The following is a 9,509-nucleotide window of genomic DNA, read 5'->3' on the forward strand; positions in this document are numbered from 1 at the left end:
ACTGCAGTGGAATTACTGTAGTTTCTCTTCCCTAAGTGCAGTTTCTTACTCTTGTAGCAAGACAAGAGGCACCATGACCAGCCTCAGCCACCTCAGCCACCCTCTGCAAAACAGCTATTTCACAACTTGTAGCTAAAAGAAAGTAAGAGGGAACATCTAGAGTCTCCTTCAGACTGAGTGAGCAGCATTACACAACTCTATTTCACATTTATCCCTACTGATCTTTTTTTCTTGTCTGATGATTTTGTAACTCTTCCAAGATTGTCCCTTGAAGGCATTTTCCTTTTGCATGCATTTCTTCATTTATTTTAAATGCCCATTTGTCTCTGATACTTGTTTTTGTGTTCTCCTTTGGGGATTTGCTTTGCTTTGGGCTCTGCTTGCCATCTGCTATGTTTGAGACCACATTTCAAGTTCTGTCACCTCTCTGGGCTTTCTTTGATTCCAGCTGACTGTGTCAGTGCAGCATTTGTGAGGAGCTCTGTGGTTACATTACAGGTAACATTTTGTGACGTTTTGTCAGTTTGATGTCCTGAGCAATGTTCTAACAATATCCTTATAAAAGCAGGAAAATTAACCCATCTCTCATCTTCCCTGCCTGTTGGTGTTTTGTCAGGTACCTTGTGCCATCTTCTGCCTGAATTTTCACCCCAGGATCTGTTGTGCTGACTTGGAATTTCTGTGACTTTTATATGTGCCCAACTTTTAAAATCTAGAAAAACCCAACCCAAAATAAGGAGACCCTTCTTTAGTTGTTTCATAATATCCTAGAGCATTTCCCGAGAACATAAATAACTGCCATGTACTTAAACTCAGCTTTAGCATAAATCACGTAGCACATCTTAATGACCTCCTTTAATGACACCTCCAATTATCTTACCCCTGTGAGCAGCTTACAGAGTGCAGGGTGTGCTGTATTTGTAAAGCAAAAGTGAGGCTGAAGCTTCAGTTCCATTACACGGTTTAAAGGCAGAAATGAGCTGCTTTGCCTCCTGTGAGAACCACTGGTGCTCCCACAGGGGTTCCAGCTCTCCCCTCTCTGCCCCAGCTGATGGCAGGCAGGGCATTACAGGCTACGAAGAATAATTATGCCTCATGGTTATATCTTTCTTTAAAGCAGCATCAACTCCTGTGTGTGACTCATAACTAATAATGAATCAAGTTCAGCCTTTAGATGGGCTTTTGGTTATATATCTGACCCATCTCATATTGAAAGTTATAATTATCCAACTTCATTCCACTTATGTAGTTATCAATTTCTTACATTTGGTCCCATCACCTGATCCCAAACAGCTGGGATCATACTCTGTGCTGATAAGACATGAAATTTCAGTGACGGCAATTTCTTCAACACCCTAATAGGACTGGATTTCATTATACTGGTGTATTATCTAGCACATAAAATTATTTTACATTGCCTGTAGAGCACCTCTGTGAGGCTTTGTTGCAGAAAGAATTTGAGAGTAAATTTCTGTCCTTGATATCCTTGTGATATGAGAAACATTCTTGGAAATTTGGAGATCCAAAGAATGTGGTCCTTGGTACATTCTCAGTGCTCAGCTGAATGTCTGACACATGATGGTGAGACTTGAGTGTGGGCTGGGGAGGTGGGAATGGAAAGGACCATTTCTGCTCCTGCCTGTCTCCCAGCCCCTGCAGGAGGTCACCCCTGGCTCCTGCCCATTTTAAAGGCTCTCGTGCCTCCTGCTCAGCACAGGACCATTGCTGCCTTCTCTGGATTTGTCTCACCTACCATGCAGCCCTATGGAATTGCACAAGGGCAGGCAGGACTTAGCACTCCTCACCAGTGCATGGTTTGGATGGTGCCATGGCTAATGGTCTGATCCAGCATGGCACATCTCCTCCCTCAGCAGTGACTGGGAGTCTCTGTACTGTGCTCCCAAGCAGGCATGCCATTGCCCTGGTAGTGCATGCAAGTAGGACAGGAGAAACCTCAATTTTAAATTTCACTTTCTCAACACTGTTTTGAATACAGATCTCCTAAAACCTTTTATTTAATTAACTTTTCTTGTATAGATAATTCATTTTTACCAGCAGCCTATGCTACAGGATGCTTCTGACTGTGCACAGAGATAATGTACTCTCTTTTTATTTCTGCCTGAAGCAGAATCAAAATAGGAAGTGAAGTTTTGGTTGCACTTTTATCCTTTGGAGTAGTGTTTCTTGTGTGCACATGTGCAACCTCTTTTGAGATTATAGCTCTTATATTTCCTAAAGGAAGACTCGGAAAAAACAGGGCAGCCTTCAAGAAAAGCATAAAATCTTGGAAGAACATAAAAGCCTCGCGTTCATTACAGTTTGCCTTGAAGACTTTATCTGACATTTCTCTGAAACCTGAGTTATCAGAAGCAGTCATTTGCTCTGCATTATCTACTGCCTCGATTCAAAGGAAGTACTAAAGCAGTGCCATTTGAATTCAGACAGGAAGACAGGCCCAAGGGATGCTCTGCCTCTTGTGAAGGCAGCTGGTTAGGGGGAAGAAAGCAGAGAAGCTTCTAGGCTCAGGATCACTCTGTTATTTCTCTTTAACTGCCTGGGACAAATATACAAAGTGTCAAGGCATGAGTGCACAGATCAAACTGTGCAGCAGGAGAAAGGAGAGTCAGCAAGGACATAGAGCTGGTCAGGCATGGTAGGGAGGGTGAGTAACAGAGCTGGGCGCCGTGTCTTGCTGCCTTGCCAGAGCTGAGCTTTCATACATGGCAGGGCAGTGCTCCTTGTTCTGGCACTTTCCAGGTCCCACATGTCTGGTTTTTAAGCAGAGGCTGCAAAGAGAACTTTTTCATGCTGGCTTTTTCAGCCCACATCAGGCTGCAAGAACAACTGGCTCCCTGTGTGCCAGCTCGCATTGCTGCTGGCTCGGACGGTGCACGGCGCCAGCCTGAGCTCTTCCTGGGAGCTGTCAGAACACGGATGCAGCAGCTGGTCTGAGTGCTCAGAGGTGCTCAGCAAGTGTTCAAAGGAATAATCTCTGCTTCAGTGTGGGTTTCTACTTGTGCCAAGGCAGGAATCCTTTTAAATTCCCTGTGCCCTTATCATTCCTGACCCTGGAAAAACTAACAGCAAACTTACCTACCGCCAACGTGCTTGGGGGAAAGAACGAAAAACAGAGGCCAAAGTAATCTTTGTAGCAAACCTTTTCACACTGCAATCTTCCCTGTTCAGAGATCCTTCCTTCCCTTGCCCTCAGATGCCAGCAAAGGAGATGCAATGTTTGGGGTTTCCCATTGTATGTGTTACAGCATTTGTAAGTGTGAACTGAGCAGACGTAACTCCATGGGGTGGGCAGGCTTCAGGCTGGCCAGGGAAAACATCTTAAGGAATTGGGCATATAAAAAAAATTCCTTTCCTTTTACAAAGGGGAATAACTGCACTATCTAAGCAACACTGAGATACCCTAGAATATCCTGAGTTGGAAGGAACTCACAAGATCATCAAGTCCAGCTCCCTGCCCTGCAGAGCACCATCCCCATGAGTCACACCATGTGCCTGAGAGCACTGTCTAAATGCTTCTTGAGCTCTGCCAGGCCTGGTGCTGTGGCCACTTCCCTGGACAGCCTGTTCCAGTGCCCAACCACCCTCTGGGTGAAGAGCCTACTATGTCCTAATATCCAGCCTAAACCTCCCATGACACAACTTCAGACCATTCCCTGTGACTGGTCCCCAGAAAGAAGGGGTTGATCCCTGGCCCTTTGCTTCCCCTCCTGAGGAATTTGTAGACTGCAATGAGGTCTCCCTTCAGTGTCTGTTTTTCTAGGCTGAACAAACCAAGTGACCTCAGCTATTTTTCATACATCTTGCATTTTGTCAGCTTTTCTAACTTAAGACAATCTGCCTTGCTAAGTAATGCCTGTGCTAGTGGCAGCTAAAGTTGGTGACTTTATACTAGGATGGTTGCAATGGGGCAGCACTGCTCACTAAACAAAAATTTAGGTAGTGAAGGAAGGGGAAAAAACAGCCCAGCAACCTGTGGAAGATCAAATATTTCCATTCCAGATGTGCTGCTGTCACACAAATGGATGCTTGGGAGAAATAATCCTTCAGCTTTTCTGCTAAAATTTAAGGTAAACCCAGCACACACACAGAGCAGTATGGGATGCCAGGAAGGGAAATTTGGGTCATGGGCATATGAATTTCCTGGAGCCAGTGATGTTTTCTTCATTTGACTTACTAATTTACTCCATGCAGCTGCCAACACTTGCGGCACCTCTTAAAATTGACTTCGCCCCACCCCAGCAGTGGCACATTTATATTGGGCTGAATCACCACCACCTTCTCCAACACATCCTGCCTGCACTCAGCCAAACATCTTTTCCTCTCTCCAGTTGCAAAACAGTAGCTGCTCCCAGCGCTTGAGTATTAAATCTGATTAAATTTGATGGAAGCAGGCCCTCATTCTGTCCCAAAAGAGCTGATACTACAGACTCACGTGTTTTCCTTTGACTGCCTGTCTCTGCTGCTGTCTCTTGCCTGGCATGCTGCCTGGAAGGAGGAGGGACTGTTGAAACAGGACAGCCTGCCAAAGAAATCATGCTGCTTCAGAAGAAAAGCCCCAGTATGAAAATTTCAGTCTTTTTTGGGTGTCTCCTTTCTGCAGGTGAACTACACTTTTATATTTGAAAATTTCAGGTTTCCTCATTGTGAAATCTGTGAGTCCTGTGTGTTTTTTTCTCTAGAGTGCAGGAATATTCTGATATACATAATGTAAAAAATATTTGTGGAGGTGGAAACCTAAACAGGTTCCTTATTCAGGAACCTGAGTGTTTCTGTCTTTATTTGCCCCTGGGTGAGCATGCTGTTAACATAGGTGCTGTCTCTTATTTTAGAATTTGGAAATGGGACCCAGATCAGCATGAAAGGCAAATCAACTGATAAAAATTTCTTATAGACCTAGTTCAAACAATTGCAGAGATCTGTATTAAAATTAGGAACTTGGGCTACCAAAATAATTATTTTCTTTTTTTGCTGCATGGTTTGAAGGGGCAATCTGTTAGAAATCAGCAGATCTACAGGAACTGCTTGGTTCACCAGCTAATAAAAATGATTAAGTGTAATAATGACAAAGCAAGCATGACTGATATCATCTTGACATTTGCAAAGCCCAGGTGGATTGAATAATAATGGTCTGCTATTTGACTTGCATCAGCAGCTGAGGTAGGTTCCATGCTCCTGTTTATACCAAAGGAACAGGGTATCACAAAAACACACAGGTACATTTACCTGTGCTGCTGGGTAAAGCCAGACAGTATCTGGTCCTTTAGCCATTAATGTAAGATATTATGAGTTAAGAAACTAAAGATGGATTAATGCATTCCAACAGCTGACATCTTCTGGCTGCCTTTTTAGGTCAGCTCTCTACCCTCATTCTTTCTTGAAGTGTGTTTTGGGCCCTGGTGGGTGTTTAGCTGCCCACATATAACAGGCTTTTCTGACTCACCTTGCTGCAGACAGCAACAAAAGTCATCCTCCAAATTTAAGTGTTTGTCAAACTGTACATCCACTGGCTCAAAAGGAGAGCTTTGCAAATGAAACACTGGGCACGGAGTAACCAAAGCAATTTAAAAGTGGTTGCAGCACAAACTCAGACCCTTTGCTGCACCAGAAGGATGCAATAAATCACACAACATAAGTGTCTATTGCTTCATTTATTAAAGCTGCTATGCAGAAAACTTATTGCCTCCTAGAAATGGTACTTGTGCATACTATAGGATGACAGAAAAGTACCAGAAGTTCTTTATACAAAGCTTCCTCTCTTGTTAGAAAAGCATCCATCCCTTATCAAGTGTGCTCTGTATGAGGATCCTAAGGATGTGGTAGGACGTGCACATAGACCTGAACTTAATGGCATTAGCTCCTGTAACTTCCTGTGTCTGTCTGGCCACACCTGAGCTGAACAAGATGTTCCAGGGCACATGAGGCACTGGAAACAGGATGGCTGGGTCAGCCAGGCTGCTGCCCCTTCCACTGGCTGCTCTGCAAAGGCAGCCCAGTGCAGCACCACACCACACCACACACTGCTGCAGGCCCAGGGAACCACAGGTGCTTGAGCTTGCTTCACCCCACTCTGAAGGCAAAGCTTTAATGGGATTTAAGCCTTGTCCTGAAGACCCCAGGTATCATCACAGGAGATGGCTGCATGAAGGATTTTGGCAGAGAGAGGAAATGGGTAACAAGCATGACTACTTTTGAGAGGAAACCACAAACCTGGAGGTGGCAATACCTGATGATAGTGTAATATAGCACTGACTACTAGACATCTTCCTCTACACACTGCTGAGTTACACTTTGCTCCAAACAGGCCCTGAGGGCTCCTGAGGTCTCCTCCTGAGCTGGGTCCTCCAGGATAAGTGCCCTCACCACTGCTCAACTCTGGGGGCAACCTCTGACCTGGAAAAGCCACCAAGCTGCCATGCTTCTGTGCTGGTGTAGGTTTTGCAAGGAAAAAAAGAAGCCAGGAAGTTTTATTTTCCTAAGTGTGACTCAGGATTGCCCTTTTGGAATCCAGATTCCAAAAGTAGTTTGGGGTATGTGTGTGCTTGCTTCAGCTGTGAGACTTGGTTTATATTTTCATGAATGCCTCCAGAGACTGAGCCAAGTTGCAGTCAGCCTTTTCCCTCAATCTTGTTCTCACAAAGCCTGATCAAATACCAAAATTTCTGTCTGGAAAGTGGAAATTTATGGTTAAAAACATTAACCAAGCAAGTCTGCAAATTCTGTGCCCACTAGTTAAAATTAATCCACTGCATAATGAACAAAGGAAAATTAATTAATTTCTAAATGGAGAGGAGGCTTTAAAAGTTTTGGTGGATCTGTCAGGAAAGTGTTTTTCATATGATAGGGAGAAATATGATCATTAAAAAACTGTCTGGAGAGCTGACAACTTCATTACAGAAATAAGAGCTCAGAAATGTTTCCAGGTACCTTTGGTAGATTTCAGGGAGGTTTAAGTTGGACATTAGGGAGAATTTCTTCACAGAAATGGTGTTTGGGCATTGGAATGGGCTGCCCAAGGAGGTGGTGGAGTCAGTGTCCCTGGAGGTGTTTAAGAAAAGATTGGACATGTGGCACTCAGTGCCATGGTCTGGGTGACACAGTGGTGTTGGGTCATAGGTTGGACTTGATAATCTGTAAGGTCTGTTCCAACTTAATTGATTCTGTGATTCTGTAAAAGAGAACCAACACATGTCCCTCGGGATCTCCATTTATATTCCCACTTTGGAAGCAAGTGAAAGAAAAATAAGTTGCTCTGAGCAAAGTGTAGACCTAAGGAAACACTACTGAAAGAAACAGAAAAGCAAATCCATCCAGAATATATGAAGATTAACCCCATCTGCATCCCAATTCATCTGCCACAAATTCTGTATAAAGATGACACAAAATTGTAAACTTCCCTGATGTTTGGGACATTCTGTTTCTTATTAAAAGGAATTAGGTAAAAACATTTCAATTTCTTGACTTCTTTTTTTTTTTACTTACAAAACCTTCTCTGAATAAGTGTTTTGTCAGAACTTTGGCACCTCATGTTTCCAGAGCATGGCATGGTTTTAGCTGGAAAACAAGAGCCAAAGGTGATTTGATGAGCTGGGCTGCATTCACTCGTTACAGTAACTGGTATGGAGGGACAAGGCCGGGTGGAACAGGAACTGCTCTACAGGAGCCAGCTCCATGGTGGGTAAAAAATATTGGGTCTGCTTTATATATGCAGTGTAATATTAATTCCAAATGGCATCTCACCTTGTAATGATTCACACACAGACAAAGGTGAGAAGTGTTAGTAAACAGTTCAGGCTTTAAGAAAAGGCTCCCTACAGTTCAAAAGTTTGTTACGTCTTTCTGACCAATTTTCTTACATGAAGAGATAATTCTAACAATTTTAAAATGTTTCAGGAAGCAACATATGGTACGCGTGTATGCTGTGACAAAATTCAAGGCTGCAAAGTGGAAAATCTGCAACCATCTGTGCAATGCAAAATTACTTAAAAAAAAAAAAAACAGACAAGCAAATACTGCAAATAACCCATGATGGGGAAAGTATCATGGAATCACAGAACTGTTTGGGTTGGAAAAGGACCTTAAAGATCATCCAGTTCCAATCCCCCTGTCATGGGCAGGAGCAGCTTCCACTAGACCTGGCTGCTAAAAGCCCTATCTAGCCTGGCCTTGAACCCTTCCAGGGATGAGGCCTCCATAACTTTTTCTGGGCAGCCTGTTCCAGTGCCTCACCAGTCCCACAGTAAAGAATTTCTCTCTAATATCTAATCTAAGCCTACTCTCTTTGGTTTAAAGCCATCCCCCTCTTCTTCTGTCACTACATGACCTCATCAGAAGTCCCTCTCCAGCTTTCTTGTACCACCCTTCAGGTACAAGAAGGGTGTTCCAACGCCCCTTTGGAGCCTTCTCTTCTCCAGGCTGAACAACCCCAACTCTCTCAGCCTGCCTTCATATGAGAGATACTCCAGCCCTCTGCTCACCTTCATTATTCTGAGACTATCATTTCTTTTGACTAGTCCTGAGCTTAAAAAGAAAAATGAAGAAAACAGAAAAGCGTCATCAGATCGTCTCTTGAAGTTTTAGCAGACATATTTTGGAGAATTTTCTTCACATGTATTTTCAGTGCTTCTATGCCTGTGTAGCAATTCCGTGCACGTCCACGTTTACTTTTGGTATGGCAATTTTTTGATGCCAAAATAACACCAAGAAAAGCATCCTAGTGTCCATGATGGGCTTAACAGGGATTAAGCACTGCAGAGCTAACACACTGTCATCATAGCTGTATCTTCTCCACAGAATAAGAGGATGAAGCAACATAATGCTATACTTGTACATACAGCAAACCCCATACCGGATGAGCCACACACTTGTGTTGACAGCACTGATTAACTGCTCTACCTTGCATTTGCAGAGATTAATTTCATGTGAAAGCATCCTAATAATAGATGTTCAGACTGAGCCCTGCTATTACACAACAGGACAGTAAATTGGCCAGTAGGAGATTTGGGTCTTGTTCAGAGATAATGATGAAGACCTGTCAGTACAGCAGTTGGTCTACTCCCAAACAACCTAAAAATGCATATCCTGCTTGTGCTGCTCACATGGTGAAACATCTAATGTCTTCAGTGTATCTAAAGGCCAACTAGACAATCAGTGGTTTAGTCTAACCCTGCTAAAATATCCTTTGAATACTTCTGTTTGATGCACAGTATACCAAATCAGCTGCCAAAAGGATGCCAGGTCTATAACCTTACTTGTGAGATTATCCATCCACATCTGCCTATTTTTCAATAAAATGAAGTAGGCAATCATTCTCACCATAAAACTAAGTAGGCAATCATTCACATCCCAAATATATACAAATAAACCTTTCTAGTCAGTATTTATAGCCTACTTTCTGTCGCATAATATTGGAATAATTACCAATATATCCAGATGGGACTTGTCCGGGCTTGACTAGCCTCTGCTGCTTGACCAAAAGGTGGCAACTGCAGTGG

This window comes from Serinus canaria, chromosome 2 (assembly GCF_022539315.1).
Source record: "Serinus canaria isolate serCan28SL12 chromosome 2, serCan2020, whole genome shotgun sequence".
NCBI classification, from domain to species: domain Eukaryota; kingdom Metazoa; phylum Chordata; class Aves; order Passeriformes; family Fringillidae; genus Serinus; species Serinus canaria.